This window comes from Trifolium pratense, linkage group LG4 (genome assembly GCF_020283565.1).
Source record: "Trifolium pratense cultivar HEN17-A07 linkage group LG4, ARS_RC_1.1, whole genome shotgun sequence".
Classification (NCBI taxonomy): domain Eukaryota; kingdom Viridiplantae; phylum Streptophyta; class Magnoliopsida; order Fabales; family Fabaceae; genus Trifolium; species Trifolium pratense.
Genome location: NC_060062.1, coordinates 52,102,278 through 52,127,208, shown reverse-complemented (window position 1 = coordinate 52,127,208; position 24,931 = coordinate 52,102,278). Strand labels below are relative to the sequence as shown.

Below are 24,931 nucleotides of genomic sequence, written 5' to 3'. Positions count from 1 at the left end.
GTTACTTAAGGGCTTAGCTATTTTCGAAAAGTCTTTGATGAAACGCCGATAGAAACCGGCATGACCCAAGAAACTTCTCACTCCCTTAACATTAACGGGAGGGGGCAGTTCCTTAATAACCTCTATCTTTGCTTGGTCAACTTGAATGCCCTTTGAAGAGATTTTGTGTCCAAGCACAATACCTTCTTTAACCATAAAATGACATTTTTCCCAATTTAAAACTAAATTGGTACTTATGCATCTCTTCAATACGGCATTCAAATTGGCTAAACATTTATCAAAAGACTTACCAAACACAGAAAAATCATCCATAAATACCTCGATTGTGTCCTCCATCATATCAGCAAAAATAGATAGCATACACCGCTGGAATGTGGCCGGTGCGTTGCACAACCCGAAAGGCATCTTCCGGTAAGCGAATACTCCAAAAGGGCAAGTAAAAGCTGTTTTCTCCTGATCCTCTGGGTCTACTACAATCTGATTGTACCCAGAATATCCATCCAAAAAGCAATAATAGGCCTGCCCTGCAAGCCTTTCCAACATTTGGTCCATGAATGGAAGAGGAAAATGGTCCTTCCTTGTTGCCGAGTTCAACCGCCTGTAGTCTATACACATCCGCCACCCAGTGACGGTGCGAGTGGGTATTAGTTCATTTTTTTCATTTCTCACAACTGTCATACCACCTTTTTTCGGGACCACATGGACAGGACTAACCCACGCACTATCCGAAATTGGATAAATCATACCAGCTTCTAGAAGTTTAAGAACCTCTTTCTTCACCACTTCTTTCATGGTTGGATTTAGTCTTCTTTGAGGTTGCACCACAGGTTTGTATTCATCTTCCATTTTTATTTTATGCATACAGAATCCGGGACTAATCCCTTTCAAATCAGAGATGCTCCAACCCATGGCTTCTTTATTTTCTCGCAAGACTCTAGTTAGCTTCTCTGCTTCCAAAGAACTCAACCTGCTGCTTATGATTGCCGGTTGTGAAGCATCTTCTCCTAAGAAAACATATTTTAAGTGAGGTGGGAGCTCTTTCAACTCCGGGATAGTAACTTTTAGGTCCTCCTTACCACTAGCTTTCTCTTCCACAGCATACACATTTTCAAAATCTTTTTGTGCTTCTTCTTCTTTACATGATTCAAGCTGACGGAGACAAATTTCAATCTCCTTGTCCCATTCCTCTTCCAAATCATCGATGGAATTAACAATTACTCTTTCTAAAGGTAAAGATGGTGTTTCTTCCACTAAAACATCTTCTACCACTTCCTCAATCACGTCAACCTTGTAACATTGTGGCTCATCATCATGGTGTTTCATAGCTTTGAACACGTTAAACATAACTTGTTCCCCATGTGTTCTCAACATAAGTTCTCCCATCTCAACATCAATCAATGCTCTTCCGGTAGCTAAGAATGGTCTACCCAACAACAATGGTTCTACATCTGCATCATCTTCCATATCAAGGATGACGAAATCCGCCGGGAAAACAAACTCCGCAACTCTTACCAACACATCATGAAGTACGCCGTAAGGATGTACAATAGAACGATCAGCTAAAGAGAGCTGCATCTTTGTGGGTTTTGCAACTGCTCCGGGTATCTTCTTCATCATTGACAATGGCATTAGGTTGATGCTAGCTCCTAAATCACATAGAGCTCGACCAACGGAGATGTTACCTATTGAACATGGTATAGTAAAGCTTCCAGGATCCTTCTTCTTTTGAGGAAGTTTCTTTTGGATTATGGCACTACATTCCTCTGTCATCTCCACTGTATCATCATCAAGAGGTTTCCGCTTCTTTGTCATAAGTTCTTTCATGAATTTGGCATAGACAGGCATCTGTTCCAACACTTCAGCAAAAGGAATGTTAATTTGGAGATCATGAAGCATCTTCATAAACTTTTTGAATTGTTGGTGATCATTAGCCTTTGCCTTCTTCTTGCGCGGATATGGCAATTTAGCATGGACAGAACTTTCTTTCTCCTCTACACCCTTGCCTCTCTTTTCAACTAACTTCTCATCATTCTCTTTTTCAATTTTTTTATCTTTCTCCTCTTCAACTAACTCCTCTTTCTCGCTCTCAATCATTTTCTCTAACTCATTCTCAACTTCTCCCTCATTCTCATTTTCAACTTCTCCCTCAACATTATTTTTTTCTTTCACTCCCTCAACACTAGACTCACTCTTTTTCTTTGTTACAATCTCAGGTGAAGGAACCACTCTATTTCTCAAATTAATCGCCTTGCAACTTTCATTCCTCGGATTATCCTTTGTAGAACCTTCAAAACCATTATTTTGAGTAGCCGCGAATTGCCTTGACAATTGTCCAACTTGAGTTTCCAAGTTCTTAATTGAAGCTTCATGATTCTTGTTGGCAATATCTTGGTTGGTTTTCATTTGATCTTGGCTAACCTTCATAGCTTCGAAGTTCCCTTGAGTCACCTTTATGAATTGAGTAAGTGTATCCTCTAATTGAGAAGGTCTCCTTTGTTGAGAGTTTTGTGAAGAAGATTGTTGTTGAGATTGATTTGAGTTTTGATTTCCTCCCCAACCAAAGTTTGGATGATCTCTCCAACCTGGGTTATAAGTGTTTGAATATGGATCATACTTTGGGTTGTTCCTTTTGAAGTTGGCTAGGTACTTTGCCTCTTCTGACCCTTCAGGAAAACATTGGCCATTAGCATGCCCTTGTCCACAAAAGTCACATTTCACTTCATTAGCTGCCATGACTGGCATTTGGGCATTAGGAGTGCTAGTGAGGTGTTTCAACACAGCTGCCATTTGAGAATTCATCAATGTAGATTGGGCCAAAAGAGCAGTTTGAGTATCAAGCTCTATCATGCCTGCCTTCTTCTTTGCACCACGATCATTTTCAACTCTGTACTCATTTTGAGCCATGGATTCCACCAACTCTCTAGCTTGAGTTTGATTTTTATTTTTCAAAGATCCACCTGCCGATGCATCTAGAAACATTCTAGTTTGAGCTCTCAATCCTTGTGTGAAATGCTGCATTTGAGTATGACTATCGAGCCCATGCTTAGGACACTTCTTCAGGCTCAGTTTGAATCTTTCCCAGGCATCATACAATGTTTCGGAGTCTCCTTGCTCAAAACTTGTAATGTCAGCTCTTCTTTCCAGATACTTGTGAATTGGAAAGTACCTATCCATGAACTTCATCTCTAGCTCTTGCCAAGTATTGATGGTGTTAGGTGGTATTGTGTCCAGCCAGTCTTTAGCTCTTCCAGTTAACGAGTACTTGAAAAGCCTTAATCTTTTATCTGATTCAGATACTCCTGGTGGGTCTGTATAGTCACAAGCTTCATAGAAATGCTCCAGGTGGAGATTTGGACATTGTGTTTCTGCCCCTGAGTATTGATTCTCCTTGAGGGCGCTGAGCACTGAATTCTTGATATCAAATGACACATGATTTCTCGGTTGGAAACCCAGATTGGCAAGCTCTCCATTGTTTCTTTGCCCATAGTCACCTAACATCCTCTCAGGCACAACTGGTGGAGGTGGTGGTGGATTTTCAGCCATGATGTTGGCTTCGTTGTCCGATGTGTTTGGACTAGGAACCGCTTCTTCACTACTTTCTTGTGCAACACCTGCTAACCGGGCAACCTCTCGGGCTAACCGAACTGCTTTTCTGTTTGCTTTAGCTGTTTTCTCTATTTCAGGATCAAAGATTAGTTCTCTTGCTACTCTCCTACCTTGCATAAACAACCAGAAAATACCTTAAGAAGCAACTGCACTACACAAGAATGAAAATGAAAATAAAATTCAGAAATTATATATATTTTTTTTATATATATTTATAATTAAAATAAACAAAAACTTAATCAATAAAACAATAAAATTTAACAGTATGACTCAATTGCCTTGTTGATTTAATCAACAATCCCCGGCAACGGCGCCAAAAACTTGATGAAAATTTAGCAAGTGTACTAAATAGCCGTCAAGTAGTATAATAAAATCGTTCTCTCCGCAGGGATTGTTGTAAATCAATTGTAAATTGAAGACATACTCATGTAAATTGACATAAATTGTAAAAGGGGGTTCTTGTTTGGTTTCAAGTTCAAATTTTTAAACTTTGGAATTGCTTTGGTGTTTAGATTGATGTAAGAAAAGCGATTGGTCCTTTTTGGGTCATCTAATTACTATTTCTCTTGGTAATGTCATGTATGATAACGAATTAGTCAAATTAGTTTCATGATTTGATTAAAAACATAATTGATTATGCCCAATGTCTTGGTAACATAATCCTCTCTCATGATCATCAATCCCTAATGTCTTAGTAAGACCTATGATCATGTGAGGAAGCAAAACTTTAATCTTTTAATCTCAATTAACAATCCGAAATGTCTTAAGTAAAGTTAATTGATTAATCGTTCCTAGATCGATGATTTATTCCTATCGTCATAGTAAAACAAATCATTGCAATCATCATATAAGTCGCGAATTCATACAAAGCATTAAGCACAAAGAACAATCAATAGAAACTAACTTCGTAATTCATTAATCATATCATATGACAATCACATAATTCAAGATCAAAAGTAATTAGAATCACCTAAGGACCAATCATGAGAATTTAGCTAGACATTGCAAATTCAGAAATTACATCAAATAAAATGAAAGAAAGCATGATTACAAGAAGAATCTTGATGTGTTTCCACACTGGAATCCTTGCTTGGTCGCTCTTGATCCTCCAAAATCGCTCCAATAGCTGTTCTTTTGTGTAAAAATTCGATAATGATCCAGATCTGATGTTTCCTTTTTATAAAAATGATCAAAAGTAACGTTTTCCGCCTGAGGCACAGAATTTCCGCCTCAGGCGTAAAGAATTACGTTTCAGGCACAAGAAATTTCGCCTGAAACGGCAAAACAGAGAGCAATCTTGGTTCTTCAGTGAAATTTCCGCCCCAGGCGGAAAAACTTCCGCCCCAGGCGTAAAAGTACTTCAATTTCCACCAATTTTTATCTGCTATCTTCCTTCGCATGTAGCTTCAAATCAATGTCTTATTCTTCATGATTTAAGTCAAAAACCTCTAAAATCACTTGAAAATGGTCTTTATTTCCATGTAATGACTAATGTCATCAGTATGCATCCAATTATTCGGTCTAATTTATTATTCACAATGTATTTTTTTAAATATATGTAGGAACGTGCCGAAGGTGACAGAATTGAGCTACGAATAGCATCTTTAGGAAGAAAGCTAGCTCAAAGGATTCCTGATCACCATCCTGACCTTATTCAAGGGTGGTTGAATATTTCGGGGTTGTGCCGGCTTGAGCGGACTAGCTTGAAACTTACCGATCCGCAGCTTATATCTGCATTTGTTGAGAGGTGGCACCTTGAGACATCGTCATTTCACATGCCGTTCGGCGAGATGACTATTACTTTGTTGAGCATACATGAATTCTATTCGGCCATGACTAATTTGTGGGATCAATTGGCTCTTATGGAATCGTCTGAATTGAAAGTTGTCAAAGCATACATAGACCAAAGAGAAGAACAACGTTTGGTTCAACTTCTGATGGCTCTTCGTGATGATTTTGAGGGACTTCGTGGAAGTATTCTGCATCGCACTCCTCTTCCAAAAGTTGATTCTGTAGTCAGTGAGTTGTTGGCAGAAGAAACTAGACTTAAGTCTCATTCAAACATGCATCCAGGAAAAGGAATTCTCTCAAATCCTCCATCTGTTTTTGCTGCTCCTTTTCACAAAGGTAAACCTCGAGGGAGGGCTGAGATTGGTATTGATGAGTGTGCATTTTGCAAGGAGAAAGGTCATTGGAAGGCACAATGTCTAAAATTGTTGAGGGCAAGTAGAACAAATTTTATGGCTCCATCATCCAATGTTGCTGCTCATTCTCCTGATCAGACTACTTCACAAGCATCTGACCTTATCGAGCAATTCCAAAAGTTTCTTTCCACTCAGCCACATGTTATGTCTGCCTCCTCTGTAAAAGGTTTGACTCTATCTAATTCCTCAGTGACCGAAATTCAGGAGTCTGATTGGGACATGCCGTAGAAGGGGGGCTTTATGTTTTTGTTGTGCCGAAGAGTTCTGTTCATTGCATTTTGGATTTCTTGTTGGTATGTTGGTTCCTCTCTTTGATTGTCTCTTCTTTAGTTCATCCCCTCTTTGTTATTCGTTTGATTTTGTAGTTTGGTTGTGTTTGAATTTGTTTGATTTGATTCTGTTTGGTTCCATTTAGATTGGTCTATTTGGTTCTGTTGATTGACTCTCTCTCTCTGTCAATTCTCCTATTTGATTACTTCTCCCTGTTAATTTCTTTTGTCTGATTGTTTCTCTTCTGTTTGCTTCTCCCTGATGATTCTTGTCTTAATTCTGTCTGATTGCTTCTCTCTGCTGATTTTCTTTCTTTGTGTTGATTTTCTTATGTTTGATTGCTTCTCCCGATTAATTTCTTTTGTTTGATTGCTCCTCTCTATGTTGACATCTTCTGTTTGATTTGGATCTTCTCTATGCTGATTTGATTCTTCTCCCTGATGATTTCTCTTATGTTTGGAAGTTTCTCTCTGATGATTTCTCTTCGGTTGCTTCCTCCCCTCCGTTTGTTCTTCTATTTCGGTTGCTCTTCTCTCTATTGACTGATTCTTCTGTTTGGTGGTATGATTCTTCTTTCTGATAGTTTGGATTATGTTTGATTTGGTTTGGTTTGTATTGGTACAATTTGGTCTGGCTTAGCTTGGAGTTGTTCGATTGGTTCAGTTTCAGATGCTTTGGATTGGATATTTGATCAATTTGATTTAGTTCTGCTCTCTGATGGTTCTGGTATTAGTTGATTTGGTTAATTTTGGTTTGATTTCTTAAATTTTCGTATTTGTTTCTTGTTTTGACAAACTCTCAATGCTACATGTTAATGCATTGTGTGTTTGAGGGGAGATGTTAGAGAATATGTAATTGGGCTTTCTGGATGTATTTGGGCTAAGGGTAGTTTTGTCAATTATGCTTTACTATATATTCATAAGATAACTTATTGTATTGCAATTTGGTTTTATCCTAATGTAAAAACCCTAGCCTCCTTTTCTCTTTCTCTATGAATAATCTCTTCTCTTAACAATTTAATCATGGATTTTCACTTAAACTTATAAACTTACTAAAAGCACTTAAACTACATCATCAACAATCAAAGTAAGTATCAACACATAAAACTCATAAATAAACATATTCCCAACTCACACATACAAACCCCAATTGAGATGAGAGAGTTTGGGCTAGAGAAAAATAATTTTCTCTCCTCTCATGAATTCATCTCCAATAATTATGTTATTATCCTCTTACCTTAACAATAGTTGGAATCTTTGATCCTTCTCTTGATTTTTCTCATTCTCTAAGTTTGTTCTTTTTCTTCTTTCTTTTCTCTTTTCTCTTCCTCGTTCTACCTCTTTTCTTCTTGTTTGTTTCTTTTCTTTTTTTGTTGTGATAAATTGTTTTTTTATATTTAAACTTAATACCTAGGTTTTCTATTTTTGTCCAACTAACACCTTTTACTCATCTCACCACATAATCTCCCTCTAGGCCCAATCCTCATCTTAAGCCCACATCTTAATCTAACTCAATAATTAACTTCTAACTTAGTTTTTATACTAACTCAACTAATTAATATCCAATTATAACTATTATGCCCTCATAATAAAATAAACACAAATAATCACATAAATAAATAGATATCAATAATCAAATAACTAAATAAATACTAATAATTGAAATGGGATGTTACAGAAACAATGATGGCAATACTCCAGGACCACAAGAGAGAGACGTCACATCTCCACCCAAAACCTTAAGGCATTAGGTTAATAGATCACATTTTTTATAAATTTAACATTCTTCCCATACATAGTTGATATAAAACTTAATCACTCACACTTAAAAACCACGCCATATCTCCACCCAACACCTCGATCTAAAAACAAATGTTTTTGTATCCTCTTGTTGGTATAATAGAACACTGCAATTGTGTGCTTTTCTATTGGTGAACCTTTTCATGATTCTCTATTTTTGTCTTTATCTTTATAAAGGAGTTGCTGCTCTTTTTGCTGCATACATATGAACCATCTAATTAATTTTAGGCTTAATTAGTTAAATGATCTCTTAAAGATATTTTAGGTTTCACAATGATCATTTAAAGAAGAAAAGGTCAGTTTTGGTCCCTTAAAGATATTTTTGTTTGTCATTTTAGTCCCTTCTGTTAGATTTTGAAAGAAAAACGTTAACTTTTCAATAGATGACATAAACTTCAATAAGGTGAACCAATATACATAGTGGTCCACCATAGACTTAAATAAAATTTTAAAATTTAACCATTTTATCATTTTATCAAAATCTAAACAATTGAATCTACTAGTGAACCACCAACACCTAATTTTTTTTCATCTTCTTCCTTGCTCATCTACATCACCATCTCCATAAAATTCATCATCTTCATATAAAAATCCAAAAATTTAAAAATCAAAATTAATTTTTTTTTCCTAATCATCTCACATAGGAAACTCATCAAACAAGTATACTGTCCTAGGTGTGAGGATCATTCATCAAAAAAGATTCGGATTGACTTTCAAAAAGGACCAATCCAAATCTTTTTTTTCTTTAAGGACCATTATGAAACCTAAAATATCTTTAAGAGACCAAATAACTAATTGTGCCTTAATTTTAATGGTTGAGATTAAGTTTATAATAATATAAACCATCTAATCTAATAGATCGATGGTTAAGAATGAAAATTGTGAATAACTACATGTCACAATTACAACACCAAATCCTAATCCTAATGTGATCATTATTATTCGATTTTATGAACAACAGACTTGCTTATTGTAATTTTCCATTATGTATATGTAAGTAATACATCCAAGGAAATTTGAAGAGCTATATGCTTCAATGAAGGTGTGGTATTCAATGAAATTACAAGGGATACATTAAAAGTAGAGGCTCAAATTGGTGTTATTAACACAACAATCTGAATATTGAAATGGTAATAAGGCCAACTTTAGACCTTACCCTTCATCAATAAATTGTCTTTGCATTAGTACAATTAATTCTCCAAAATATACATGACTAAAACAGTAGGAACATATTTTCCTAAAGAAACTTTTATGTTTGATGTTATCATACTTTTACTACATAATTCAATATATGGAGAATCTTCTTCCATAAACGAATTTGATAACCTAAATAAATAAAAAATAATGATTAACGAATGAAATAAAAAATATAAGACGGAATTAGTAGACAAACAGCACTAATAAGCCGTTAATCTGTGGATCCATCTCAGCAGTTGTCTGGCTGCTTGCTGATTTAACAGCTATTAATCTATGCACATTATAACTCAAGATCGCTCTATATTATAAGAGAAACCTACAAATATAATATGCATATTATATTATATTATATTAATTTTCACAAACGAATCACACATAAAAATTTAAATTAAAAAATATCTTAAGAGCTTCAACCACTTTTGTGACTATTTCCTACTAATAAAGCACAAAAATTGAAATAAAAACCTAAGAGAACTATCACAACTCGAGGATACCTAAGAGTGAATGCGGCTGAAATAAAAGTATGGTATGAGAGTTATATATATAGTGAGTGTAGTGTGTATGTGCACCATTGGTCAATTTACCATTCACACCTTTCAGCAAACCCTAGTTATTATTGGGCCTCTTTTCAAATTTTGCGTTAGGTTTTCATAATGAGCTTTCTTGGATTGATTTTTTCTTCAAACCCCAACGTCATTCTCTTACCCCCCCACCCCCCTACATTTATCAAAATACTTATTTATTTTACTAGTTTTACTATTCTCATTTCTTCATTTGGTCCACACTTGTTAAATTTTAAATTTTTTGTGGTATTTAATAAACCGTTAATCTTGATGAGTTTCAATAACATATCAAATTATTTTCAATTTTTTTAAATTTTTCTATAGATGATCTATATGATATAAACTTTCAATCCAACGGTAAATTTTGTAAAATTTGTATTCGTTATAATGTTATTCATGACTAGTCCACCATGAACCACTTGATGAAGTGGTCATATTAGAATTTACCATAAAATTAAACCAAGTAATTGGACCCAAATAGTTGATAAGTCCTAATAAAGGACAAAACGTTCGAAAAAATTTATATTCGAATTTTTAGATCACTATGGTCCCTTCTTTTAAAAATCGAAAGATTTAGACTTAGGTCCTCTTTACTATAAGAAAAAAAATAGAAGCTGAAAGATTAGGTAGCGTGAGTGGCATCCGACAACTTTAGGAGACACCTGTCGACAAATTAGGTTTCAAATGCACAAATGATGAGGTTATGTCAGATTTAAAAATGGAAATTGATGAGGTTTCATTGCTTAGTGGACTTGATAAGATGGTTAACAGAGCTACTTCGTGTGATGAGGTGATCTTATTGTTGTCAAATCATTGAGCTGCCAATCATGTGTCTCCATAATTCTACCTAATTGATGTAGAATTATGGAGACAGGGGATTGGTTGCTCCTTGATCCGACAACAATAAGACCACCTCGTCGCCCCACATAGCTTTCTTAACCATCTTATCATGTTCACTAAGCAATGATTGTGCATCCATTGACTTTTCCAAATCTGTCATAACTTCAACATTTATGCTTTTGAAACCTAATTTGTTGACAAGTGTCTCCTGAACTCACCGGATGCCACTCATGCTACCGATAGAAGAATCATCTGACTATTTGTAAGTTAACCCGATCAACATGGCGTATCTCATGCTTGAGTTGATGATGAAATGAATATGAATGAATTGAAAGAGTTGATGATGAATGAATATGAATGAGAATAGAAATAGGTGTAGAAATAATCTTGAAACTTGAACTGGTTGTGGCGTAGAAGTTATAGCTTCTTCAATTCTCAGAACTTGAATCAGTTGAGACATAGAAGATATGACTTCTTCGATTCATGAAACTTTAACAGGTTCGGATGTAGAAGCATTCTCACAAGCTTTCCTCCAGAAAAAATGATTAATTTTTGTATTCTTCATCTTTATTTTTCTGTTTTACAAGAAATCAACAATAAATCAAACAACTAATCCATAATTAGCAACAAACAAGTACAATCACAATCAACAAAAAAGCACAACAACATAAACTTCTTATGTAGATTAATTTCTCTAAATTTTCAATTTGTAATCAACACACACATAACACACAACATAAACTTCTTTTGTTGATTAATTTCTCTAATTTGCAATCAACACACACAACACAAGTTACACAACTGTCAACACACAACAAAATCATTCATTGAAAATCAAATCTTATGACAGTTTGCACTCACAATAACTTCTCCAAGTTTCACACTTCTTCTCATTTCATCTTGCCAGCGTTTTCTTTCCTTTTTCTTCTCCCTTTTTTCTGATTTTTGAGCTCTCATTATATAGGCTCTATTGATGCATTTTTATGTTCATTGGAAAAAATTGAGTGTTGGGTTGTTGTTTTAGTAGAAAATCTGGATTTGCAAAGATAAAAAAGGAATGAAGTGACTCAACTTTTTGCTTGCTTGTATTCTTAGTGAAGACTACACTTTTATTTGTGAAAATTATGAGAAGTTGTGAAGCTAAAATTCAGAGAAATGGGGACCATGCATGGAAAAGGGAAGAAGAAAATTTCATTTTTGATAACTTGATCAAATGGTGATAATTAGAACTTTATTGGGAAAGAAAGAGAAACTGGTGGAAGCTGAAAATTAGGCTTTCCCATCCAGTTACTCGTTGATAATTAGAACTTTGAGCCAAATATATGACTAAAGTTATATGACTTTAAATTGTAAATATGCAAAATATATGACTAAAGTTATCACACATATAATATCATGTTATATATACATCAATGATTTTTTCACACCTATGGTTTCTGCTGTTACACCGCTTTGGTCCGAAGCAAGGGTGTGAAGTTCCTCCAAGCCTACACCCATTTGGTTGTTCAACAGCTTAAATCGAGCGTTGAGCTCATCGTGCTTATCATTGAACTTTTTCTCTAATTAACTAAAGAGAGATGTGCGCGGGCAGTCATGTGAAGGATTCGACCTACTGATACCAATTGTAATGAGAATTTGGATTGTTACAGAAGCTTCGGTAACAAGCAACGACCATTTCTTACAGGGAAAATCTAACAGAAAATATTCTACTGCTACTCGGCTTCTAGGAGCAGAGTTACAACTTAATTGAAATCAGCAAATTAAGGAAAGTACAATAAACAAAGTGGAGTAAATCATTAAAGGTATTGAAATGACTAGTGATAGTATTAGCGATTTTGTTCAAACGTCAAAGTGTAGATTTTGTTAAAATCATGGTGGTTAACTACGATTCTCCTAAACACGTTGTCAATTCAAATATGCACTAAATGAGACTGTAGAGTTAAGCATTTGGGATGAATGAATCCATTTAAATCATAGAACTAAAACTTTCAATAGGATCAGATTCTTCAAGCATGGCAGCTGCCTGGAAGCAATCAGCAGCATCGCCTAGTCGACCATCATTCTTGTGAGTTAATCCGAGATAATACCAAGCATTGCGGTTAGTTGGTTCGATTCTGAGTGCATCAGAAAGTATGCTTCTAGAAACAGGTGACGCGTTGGGACCATTTTTCAGCATCAAAGAAGCCATCAATATCTTGCTTGGAACATGGCTCGGTTCAACTAGGACAGCATTAGCAGAAGCCGCAAGAGCTTCATCGTTTTGTCCACGGCCGTCAAACACCACACCTGCTCAACCATATTAATATTGGTAAATAAATATAAGTTGAACATCCTAAAGTATAACACTTTTAAGAGCATAAAGTTTTTGCTCTTGCCTTCGGTTTGTATTGTTGCTGCCGAGTATTCCTTCAAATCTCTAGCCTTTTGCAAACAGATTTCAGCATCCTTCCAATGTGAAAGGCTTGCATATAAATTTGCTAGACCATGCCAAACTTCAAATTCATTTATTTTATCATCTTCGTCCTGCAAAGAGTTAATGAATGTAAGATTAGTTTTGGAATTAGCAATTTATTAACGAAGTGTTTCATGAAGCAATGAAGTGTTTCTGTAATAAAACCAAAAAGCCATGTGGCATATGTTCCATTAGACAGCGGAAATGATTTTTAACAACGGGGACTAAAATTTGTAACAGAAAATATGTGAGTGACGAATATAATAAGCAAAATTTTACAGGGACTAAAAACTTAATATGGTAATTTTATCGAGGCGAAAAACATATGTACCCCCTATTATTAAATATAGAACATAAGAATTGCAGGAAGAAGAGAAGATAGCAGAATCTTACCTGTGAACTAAGTGTTTGAGGTCCAGAGGATTTCTTCTGGGCTTGAACCAATGCAAGAAGGTACCGGTAAATCTCAATAGCATCCATTGGTCGTAATTCGGCGATCTTCAGTTTGGCTTTTAGCCTGAACAGAGGCCCTTGCTCCCATTTTGAGGTTTCATCTAAAGCAGCATCAGTAACCACTTCAGCCTCTGCATATCTTTTCAGTGCAGACAAAACCAGAGAAAGCAATCTCCAACCTTTCAATTTAGAGCCACCAGTTTTGTCGAAGAACTGCTTAGCATAGCGTAAAGCAACAGCCAAATTTCGGTGTTCCGCATATTGAATAGCCAATTCAAATATAAGATCAAAATTGTTTTGCTCTAATCTAACTGCCTCCTCCAGTGATTGCAAAGCTTTTGACTGAAGCATAGACCTCTCGTAATCGGAGGAAGCAACCTTAGCTTGCTTTCCAAGGCAAAGTCCGAGCATTCGAAGACCAACACCTTTCAAATGCTCATTTAAGCCCTGAGCTTTATCGATTGCCCTCTGTGCATATCCTGCTCCCTCAGCAGCAAGATGAGAATCATCACTGCAAACCTTTGCAGCCAATAATAACGCTATCAAGTCATCCGGTCGTTCATGTTTGTGCAAAGACTTCCTTAGCAGAGATAAAGCACTTTTATTTTGTCCAGCTCCACTAAGACATAGAGCTAAAGAATTCCAACGGTCAATTCGATGATATGTACCAGGCATCAACTCTTGAAATTGTTTTGCCAAAATAGAAGTTTCACCGCACACTGAAAGTGCAAAAGTTAGGTGTTCCATAACAGAAGGATCCCATTTTGCCTTTCCTAGGCTACACTTCCTCACAATAATCATAAGAAGAAGAATCGCCTCTTCGATATTATTTTTTGGTACATAAGCCCCTTCAACCTGAACGGATAAACTAGGTGGACTTGCCTCCACCCCGCTATATAGCAAAAATGCAGCAAATGCTTTCTGAATTCTCACACAGCAATCATTATCAAGGTTCCATTGACTGAGAAGGGCGTTCCTGTAAGCCGTTATTGCCTCGGAATAGCAACCAGCCTGTTCCAAAGCTCTGGAAGGAGCTCTACTGCACAGCTTACTATCTCCTGCAATCTATTGTCCACTTGACTATCAGGTATACCTTGAGAAAATGCCTTCTCAACAGCATCAAGAACTTGCTTGCATTCATTAACAGCTTCTGCATATATACATAAAATAAGCATATCAGTGTTGATTTGATTCAAACATAAAGTACTATAGAGAAATAATGCATTCTCTTCTGTAACTGCGTCAATTAGTTCCGGAACCGTCCAATGGACGAGATTCATTACTATGTGGTACTTGAGCTTTCATACAAGTAGATGGAGAATCCATCTCCATTCCAAAAGATAAGAAAATATAAAGTTAACTATCGGTAGGAATAATAATTTTCAATAGTTAACAATACAATATTCACTACCGTTAAATTTCCCGAGTTTTTGTAGAGTCTTGGCTTTTAAATAGATGGCTTCAAGCACCATACTAGCAGCATGCTGAGTTACTGAAGAAGGAGATTCGCCACGAGCGGGACCTTTCTTGGCTGGCTTTTCCGAAAGGGAAGGTTGCAGTCGCTGTATGGCAGCTTTAAGATCAATCTCATCAAACACACGAAGAGCACCTCGAACATTACCTCTTTGATACTCTAATTTTCCGAGAAGAGCTCTTGCTTCCTGTTAAGGTTTAAAAGTAACCATGAATATTAACTCAAAATGTGATTGATTTATCACCAAAAGTGGTTCTTCTGTACAATTCCAAGAAGAAACAAAAGGTATGAAACAGGGAACATGTCAATTTATTGAATGTAGTATCAATTTTCAAGAGTTATTTTTGTTTTGGCAAATTTATCTGGTTTCAAAACCAAATACATGTAATTCAATGATACATATAACTTAAGTCCATTATATGATCAATGTTCAATATATGCTATGCTTTCTCCTCCAAGGCTCTACCAATTCAAAATGTGTATAGCAACACACTAAAACAACATATTGTAGTTCAGATAATAGCTAAATAGTGTAGTGTAGTTTTAAATTGATGCCTGCAACCGTAATTGTGGCTACGTTTTGGATGCGAAACACAACATAGATTTAACATGAAATAATTACACATAAATACCACAATATAGATTTAACATGAAATAATTACACATAAATAAAACACAAATGGACAACAAGCTGCGCATCTGCGCCGCGAAACCTTTTTGGATGACAAAACTAATCGAGAGACATATATTGGAGACAAAATATTGTTTGAGAAAATACATTGTTCGTATGAGAATTATTGAAAAGAAAATAGAATTAATTAATGTTGATATATAATTAATACCTCAGAAGTAAGAGATAAACCATCTCTTAATGCAGTTTCAGCATCTTGAATATTTCCTTGATCGAGTTTAGCTTCAACTTCTGCTGTTTTCATGCATGTTCCATTTGCACAAAATTCACGAACCGAACCACTCGACTCCATTGATCAATCAATCATTCACCACCAACACCTGATGATGGATAAAAACGATTCTTATGTATTTATTTATTTATTTATGTTTCTTTCTTATTATTATTATTATTATTAGATTATTATAAGGGGTGAAATAAAGAAAAGAAAAGAAAAAAGGAACGTGAATTGTTGTGAAAGGAAAAAGAACAAGTTACTTAGGCTTGGATCCACGAATACAATGTGTTAATTGTTGTTGTCGATCTTATATGTGTTGCTCATGATGATTCAGTTTTGGTAACTTTATATTTTGTTTCCTTTCAAAAAATATATATATTAATTAATTAAAACGTAAAGACAAAAGAACGAGAACGAGGGATTTGGGATTGATGAGGAGGAGGGGTGGTATGCTGATTGCTACACTCCAGGTAAGCTTTTCGGGTCAACCGCAGTTTACCTTATATATACAAAATATATTTATTATATAGTGTCATTTTTTTTTTAAGAGATTTGTTTTTTTAAAAAATAGTTTTAAATAAAAAATTGCTTTTTTTTTTTTTTGTAAAAAAAGTAAAAATTGCTTTAAATAACTCTTTATGTGTGTTTGATTCGCAAAATAGTAAGTAATACTGTAAGAGCCCGTTTGGTGCGCAGGATAAGAGACAGGATAGGATAACTGTATCATATCCTGTCTTAACCCAGTGTTTGGTGAGACAGCAGGATATGATAAATTAATCCTGAAGTTTATCCTATCCTGCCTCCCTAGTTAAAATTCTTATCCTGAATTTGAGCTGGGTTACCAGCAGGATAGCATAAAAAAAAATTATCGATTTATTCTATAAAATATATTTTAAAATAAAAATGAAAATTAATAAAATATAAATAATAAAATAATTTGATAGTAAATTAATAATAAAATAATTAATTTTTAAGTATATATGCGATTTTCTCACAAGGATAATTGTAATTTATATAATCTAAAAAATCAAAATTCTACTAAAATTACAATATTTTAAAGTAAAATAATTACTAAAAAATTATAAAATAGGGATATTAATTTAAATTTTATAACAAATTAAATATAATCTTTTTGCAATGGTAGTTTTATTATTTACGTATGAGATATATCACATATTTATTTAGTTTATCTAACATGTATATATCATGGAGTTAATTATTTGATCATGATTCATATAAAAAATTAAACTTGATTATTTTCTCATGATTTTTATTTAAAATTATATAAACTTATTTGATTACTTATTTATATGTTTTATTTATAAAATTGAAAGTATTAATAAATAATTTTTTAAAAATAACAATTGTTTTACAAGGGTAATTTTGTCATTTAAATATGTTATATATTTTATCATATTATTATGTGCAAGTATGTATTAAAAATATGATATAATAGTTATCGTGTTTATTATCCTGTGTGCACCAAACACAGGATATGATAACTGAGGATAATTGTTATCATGTTGATATCCTATTCTATCCTTATCTTGTTTTATATCATATTTTGTCACTATCCTACCATGCGCACCAATAGACAGAAAAATACGGACATAATATAATTGTGTAAGACATGATAAAAATGTATCGGGGAGAGATAGAGAGATAATATTTGTGGGCTCTGCCCTCTTTTTGTAACAAAAAAAAAAGATAATATTTGTCATATTAGAAAACAAAAATAGATGTTTTGGTATTTTTTGTATAGTTGTACTATGGATAAAAAGTTGTCTTGTGGTTCAGTGAGGGACAAAAATTCTTATTTTTGTTTGGTCTCATGACCAATTTCTAAATCAAATGAATTACACAAAAGTTGTTCAGATAAATCCCCATTTTTTTATAAAAGATAAAACGCACCCAAAAAATGTCATTTTTCATTCAATGTTTTAAAAATCGAATTGGATCGGTTGGTCGAACCGGTTGAACTGAAAACCAAAGATCATTGGTCTGTTCTGATTGTTGGATCGAATATGTAATTAAACCTATAAGAACCGGCATGAACCAGCAAAAACCAGTGGTTTTTTAACATTGATTTCACTATTTATCATTTTTTGACAATTTTTGATTAATAATCATTTTTCGTAAAAATCATTTTTGAGAGATATCCTCTTCAAATTTTTTATTTTGAGATATCATTTAAAAAAAATATGATTTTTATTAGGTGGATTCTAAGGTGAAGATTCTATTAAGTCTCTCACCGGTGTACTACTTAAATGCATCGTTAGATTTATTGGGGTGTATTGGATTGAGATTTGATGGGATTTTAAAAGATTATTTTATGACAAAAAAATCTTGAGGTATTCAATCAAGACTTTTACAAAAGTTCAATAAATCTTGTGGTATTCAATTAAGACAAACATGATTTTTTTTTCAGGGCAACAAAATTCGTTGGTATTCGATTGAGATTTTTTACTACTTTTAAAATGTCTATTGGTATTCAAAAGTCTACCGATTTTGATGGATTCTTCTTTGGAATGGATTTTGAGAGACTTTTTAGTTGAAAATACACTTGATAGACTTTTTCAACAATCTCACCAAAAGCCTTTCAGACTTTTTTGAACTCTCCAAGACTTTTTACTTTCATCATCACTGTATCAAATTTCTTCTTCTTCTTTATTACTTTCTCGGTTCATCATCACTGGTTTTCTTCTTCTTCTTTTTTTGTTCACTTTTTCAACAATCTCACTAAAAGTCTTGAGACTTTTTCAAACTCTCCAAGACTTTTTACTTTCATCGTCGTTGTACCATTCTTCTTCTTCTTCATTACCTATCAAATATGCATTTTTGCAAAAAATATTTTAACAAATTCTACATCTTTTTTACAAACTTTTGATTCATTACAACTTTTTACAGCAAACAAATTTTTTTCGTCACATTCATCTGCTTCTATTTCCCATCAATGGTGGCGGTGACCTTTTTATTGGTGATTAGAAACATATACGTAAAGAAAAAAAGGGTTTTTTATTTTTTTGTTTAAATATTTTCATTCCCAGAAAAATATAATTTCTTTTATTAAACTTTATTGATTCTTTTAAAAATTTTAAAATATACAAAAGTTTCCTAATATATAAAGTATTATGAAATCTTGATTGTAAAAAGTCTTTTGGAAAAAATCTCTCAAAATCCATTCAAATCATGTGTTAAAAATCTTGATTGTAAAAAAGTCTTGTAAAAAAAGTCTTTAAAATCTCACAAAATCAATATAGTCTAACAAAATCTCATAAAATCATCAAGACATTTTTTTGCCAAAATTGTCTCATAAAATCTCAATCCAATACACCCTTAGTATTTAACCATTGTTAGCTCAATGAAACTATGAGAGTAAAGTACTGCATGCCACTTTAGTTTCACTGATTGAGTTTGCCCACGCTGTATATCTTGAATTTATAATATTTATATCTCTCGTTAATTCTTTCTTCTCATATTAAGCATGTTAATTAAGTAATTAATCAAAGATTTTTTATGGGAATAATTTTTTACCTGAGTTTTTTAATTTCACGGCCGATCTCTGAATTGTCGCACTCTTTGTCCATGAAAATATCTTAGCACAATGTTTGTCAGCTTTTGATGAAGGTACTCTCAAGCTTTGTTGGAATTTTGTTGCATTTGATCTTACTTGGACTCAAATCATGAGACATAGAATTTTGAGTTAAGATAGACCTATCAATTATCATATATTTTCTTCAATTTGGAGTGACATTAAAAACTTGCAACGTGGTTGCAATAAATGATATAAAATTTGCAACGTCGTTAAATGTACTAAAGATAAATTAATAAATTTGGTGGTAATCAATTTTAATATATTAGTAATAGATATCCTTAAAGAGTATCCCAAAAACATTTGTTAACATTCCTGGTATTTAAAAAATGTTTTCTAAGCACGACGCTTCAACATTTTTAAATTGTTAGTGTAACGACCTAAATTTATTATTCACTACGTAAGTGTTTATTTATTTGGTGAAGTAACTTTTAAATAAGATAGTAACTTTAAGTTATTATCGAGAGCATTAGTTAACGACCGAGTCTTTGAGAGTTAGAACGTGTTGGACCGTGTTAGTGGGCTTTAGGCCAATGGGCCTTAACACACATGTGGGGGCGCTATTTATGGCCCCTTAGAGAGAGAAAGTGTCACAATTGTGACTTTGAAGAGGAGGAAGAGAGAAGGGAGAGCAAGAGGAGAGCTAGGGCAAAGGCTGGAAGGAGAGATTCGAGGAGCAATCGTCGAGCTTTCGTCGGATTAAGGTAAGAGAGTAGATTTCATATTCGTGAGTGACTCGAGAAAGGGGAGAATGTCGATTTCTTCGTACCCAAACTTTCTCCACTCCATTTTCATTTTGGTTGAGGGATCTTTTCTAAACAAAAGTGAATTCTAATGATTAAAACATGTTTAATATACTTTTAACATGTAGTAAGAACGAATTTGTGGGGTAAAATTGGGTATTTGTTTATGTTTGAGCAAGATTTGTGTGTTCTTGAGCTTTTTACTCAAAAGTGGTAAATCCTTACTTTTTCGATGTATATGTTGTAGATCGGTGAAATAAACCGTCCTTTTGTGTTTAGATATGTTTGTTGCACTTGAATATAAACTTATTTGGGGTTTATAACATGAAAAATGGGATTTTTGGGTGAATTTGGGTGAAAAGCGCAAGGTTTGAGCATTCCTGACAGGAGGCCTTCGCCACTGCTTGCCAGGAGTAAGTGTTCCACTGGTGTGGTTCGCCACTGCTCGCTAGGCCTTCGCTCAGCGAACAGGTTCGCCACCGTTCGCTCAGCGAACAACACTGAACATCAACTTTTTGTTAATTGTTTTAAGTTCATTAGGGCACTCGTAACATGTGAGTAGGGTGTTCTAACATACAATTAGGTGTTTATAACCATGATTAATTGTATTGTGATGAATTGTTGATTATATTTGTGGAATATGATTGTTTTTGATTGTGTTGATGATGTTTTGTTTAAATGTCAAAAGAAGTATATTAAGATGTTAATTAACTTAATAAAGAAGAATATTAGAATCATGTTATTCTAATAAAGAAGTATGTCGAATTATGTTATTCGATAAAGACATATATTAAGGTATAGTGTTATCTTAATAAAGAATAAATGTTGGATAGTGTTCCACATTATAAATGAAGAGCTTAATGCTATTGATTGTGAGTGAATTCATGAAATACATGCATGCATTCATGAATATATGTGATATTGGATATTCCAATAAAGAAGGATATCGGATTATATTTATCCGATAAAGAAGGATATTAGAGGTGAGATACTCTAATAAAGAAGATGGTACCACATGCATTAGAAATGTGTAGGATGACATAGCATGAAATTGAAGCATTAGATTTGCATTAGGTTATGTATACATTATATGATAATTGGTATGTGACACATAATTGGAATTGTTTGATGTATTTGTCTATATGATGATGGATAAGTGACCTTATTTGTACTTGTTGATGAATTGTCTATATGTGTTAGACATTAATTGTTTGATGATTATAAATGAAGTTTTATTTCAATTATGTGGTATTCATAAGTAATTGAAAATGAAGCATGTTAATGAGTTAGAATATGATGAAGTGTTTAAGTTTATTTACTTACACTTGGATATTATTTGAGTATGACTTCTAACTCTCTTTTATGTGTTATGTGCTGGACCGTTGGGGGTCCAGATTTTACAGGATATGTGTGTATCGTTGTTCGATTCTTTGGTGAAGCTCCGTTCTGATTGTGACACGGGAAAATGGTTGTATTTAGTATGTAGGGTCTTTAATGACTATTTGTATTTAATTTGGAAAAATGTATTTTCATAAGGGAATTTATATTGTATAAAATGAGTTTTTACTAAGTAATCATGTTAGGATTATTTTGTAAAGAGGAGTGTAATACCTAGAACCAACATTCTATAAATTAAATCATAAATTTCCGTTGCTATTTTGAAAAAGATTTAATAAAGGTAGAATTATTTAAATAATGGGTTAGAGTGTTACAGTTAGCTCCCACTAAGAGCTAATAAAAAAAATCTAGTTCTTAGCTAGAATTCAGAAAACAATTTCTAACATATCAATCTCAACAACTAATCGCTGAAATACGATTTAAGAAACCTAATTCCTTATAGAAATATCAAGTCTCAATTAAGAAATTAGTTTTTTCAATTTAAATGTTATGTCTCACCTAATTGACAATTTCCAAGAAAAGAGATGTTATCGAGTTCGATTTGAGAACAATTTTTTATCAAATTTTACTAAGGAACACTTAATTTTTCATAATGTTTAGTAGGGTTGATCACAGACCCGCGACCCGGCTCGAAACTGATATAACCGACAACACATTGAAGCATCCGGTCGGGTGCGAGTCGGGTTTCGGGTCAACAATTGCTGAAAATTGAACATGAATGGTTGCATACGGCGAGTGCAGGTATCTATAATTCTTTCTCTTCGTAACCGAAACCGACAAAACAATCATTAAGATGCAAATTAATTTTTTTCCTTCTCTTCCTCTCTCTCAATCCCGTATAGATAGCTCTTTATCACAAGAATCTGACTCAGATGCACATATACCCGTTAAAGCAGTAATCTGCTTTGCTGATTCAACATCTCCTTCATTGTCAGATACTTCATCATCAGACCAGGAGACAGTTAGGCTCTTCTTCTGTTTCTTCAGATAGTTAGGACACTCTGCTCTGATGTGTCTATAACCTTCACATTCATGACACTGAATACCTTTGCTTTGACTGGTTTTCTCATCAGGTTTTGTCTTTATTTGAGTTCCAGTACTTCTATTAGAATTTGGTATCAAGTTTTTGCCATTTGCCCTGAGCTTTCTATGCATTCTCTTCATCACTTTGTTGAATTGTCTGCCTAGTAACACAATAGCTTCAGAGATGCTATCACTGGAGTCCACATCAAAATCTACTTCCTCTTCATCAATGTTCGACATAAAAGCAATGCTTTTATTCTTCTTTTCCAATTTTTCATTTTGTGCTGATTCATAGGTTTGTAATGAGCCTATTAATTCATCAACCTTCATCTTGGTGATGTCTTGAGCTTCTTCAATAGCAGTCACATTCATATCAAATTTCTTAGTAGGGATCTAAGAATTTTCCTTACCAATTTTTCATCATCCAACTTTTCTCCTAGCATATCAAAGTTGTTGGCATATTCTTTCACTATCATGTAAAAGTCATGAATACTCTCATCTTCTTTCATTGAGAGATTTTCAAATTTTCTAGTCAGCATCTGAAGTTTTGAGATCTTTACTTTGGCAGTTCCTTAATGAGTGGTTTTCAAGATTTCCCAAGCATCTTTAGCAACAGTACACTTCTTCATCAGTTGGAACATGTGTTGATCAACTCCATTGAATAAAGCATTCAATGATTTAGAGTTTCCAAGAACTGTTGTATCTTCTGCAGTGGTCCGGTCTTCCTCTGATTTAAATTCTTCTATTTCAGCTCCATTAGCATCTTTTATTCTAGGATGTTCCTAGCCTTTAAGCACAGCTTTCCAAGTCCTACTATCAATTGATTTCAGGAAAGCTACCATGTGTGACTTCTAATAGTCATAGTTGGAGCCATCCAGTAGAGGTGGTATGCTCATATATCCTCCTTCCTTGTCCATATTGCCAGAAAATATCTTTCCTGGAGCTCACCCAAACAGAACAGGGTGTTTGCTTTGATGCCAATTGAAATTACTGGCACACAGTGGACAAATGTTGTGACAGATGCTACAACTGTTGTCTATATATGTAACACAGTAGACAAATAGTATAATAATACAAATAGTATAATAATAAAGTGTAGAAATATAAAAGACACAGTAGGTTTGTTAACTCAGTTCAGTGTAAACACACATACTTGTGATAGTATACAAACTGTAACGATGGCGAAGTCACCTTCAAGACACAAACGATCTATACCCGTACTTAGAAGCTTAAGGTAACGATCACAAACTACCTAACCTCCTTGCTTAAAAGCTTTGGAGTTAGTACACAACTTACAACTCAAACCCTAGTCCTAAGCTTGCATCAACGTGACACAAGAAAGACTCACAATTAAGAATAAACACTCTAAACCCTAAAACTCACGCTTTGGCAAACACGGTTTAGATTACATGAATAAAACAAGGTTTAGGCCTTCGTATTTATAGCCTTGAATATTCTTGATGCCCAAGTTAGGTCTTCAGAATAATTTGCTTAAATCTTCAATGGACAGCTCATAAGATTTGCTTGAAAATAATTCTTCAACAAACTCTTCACTCCCAAAAATATTTCTTTGAGAAAAGATTTACTCCAATTTTTTTTTTCTTCAACAAAAAGATTTGATACAAAAATTTCAAAAATATTGGAACAAAAATTTTTCTTCAACAAAAAGATTTGATACAAAAATATTGAAACAAAAATTTTTCTTCAACAAAAATATTTGATACAAAAAATTTTCTTCAACAAAAAGATTTGATACAAAAATTATGATTTTGACTATGTTTTGATCTTCAATAATGTGTGTTTATGTTATATGATGTCAAAATTAGTGTTTGAATTTAGAAAACATGAATATAAAAAAATTGTAATATTTTGAAAAACAGTTTTAAAAAATCCATTTTCAAAAATACAAAAAAATAATCTACTTTCTTAAAGATAAAACAAACAGCCCTTTATCAACACTCAATAGAAATCTACCAAAAATAAAAAATCTACCAAAAACACTCAATAGAATGAATGATTCTCAAAAGAAATAAAATAGAATAATGATTAATTGTAAATATCTATTATAAAAATAAAAAAAAGATACACCAAATATCTCGTTTGTTTTTAATTTTTTTTCAACTAATTTTTTTCTTCAACAAAAATATTTGATACAAAAAATTTTCTTGAACAAAAAGATTTGATACAAAAATTATGATTTTGACTATGTTTTGATCTTCAATAATGTGTGTTTATGTTATATGATGTCAAAATTAGTGTTTGAATTTAGAAAACATGAATATAAAAAAAAATTGTAATATTTTGAAAAACAGTTTTAAAAAATCCATTTTCAAAAATACAAAAAAATAATCTACTTTCTTAAAGATAAAACAAACAGCCCTTTATCAACACTCAATAGAAATCTACCAA

General features: G+C 33.5%; 1 non-coding gene and 1 pseudogene across 1 annotated transcript; both read right to left on the bottom strand.

Moving 5' to 3' along the window:
• Positions 1–9,244: 9,244 nt before the first annotated feature.
• Positions 9,245–9,411, bottom strand: LOC123882594. The gene has a single exon (XR_006799915.1). It is a non-coding gene; the product is annotated as a small nucleolar RNA snoR143 (small nucleolar RNA).
• A 2,838-nt stretch (positions 9,412–12,249) lies between these two features.
• On the bottom strand, positions 12,250–15,900 carry LOC123881487 (annotated as a pseudogene).
• Between the last annotated feature and the right edge of the window lie 9,031 nt (positions 15,901–24,931).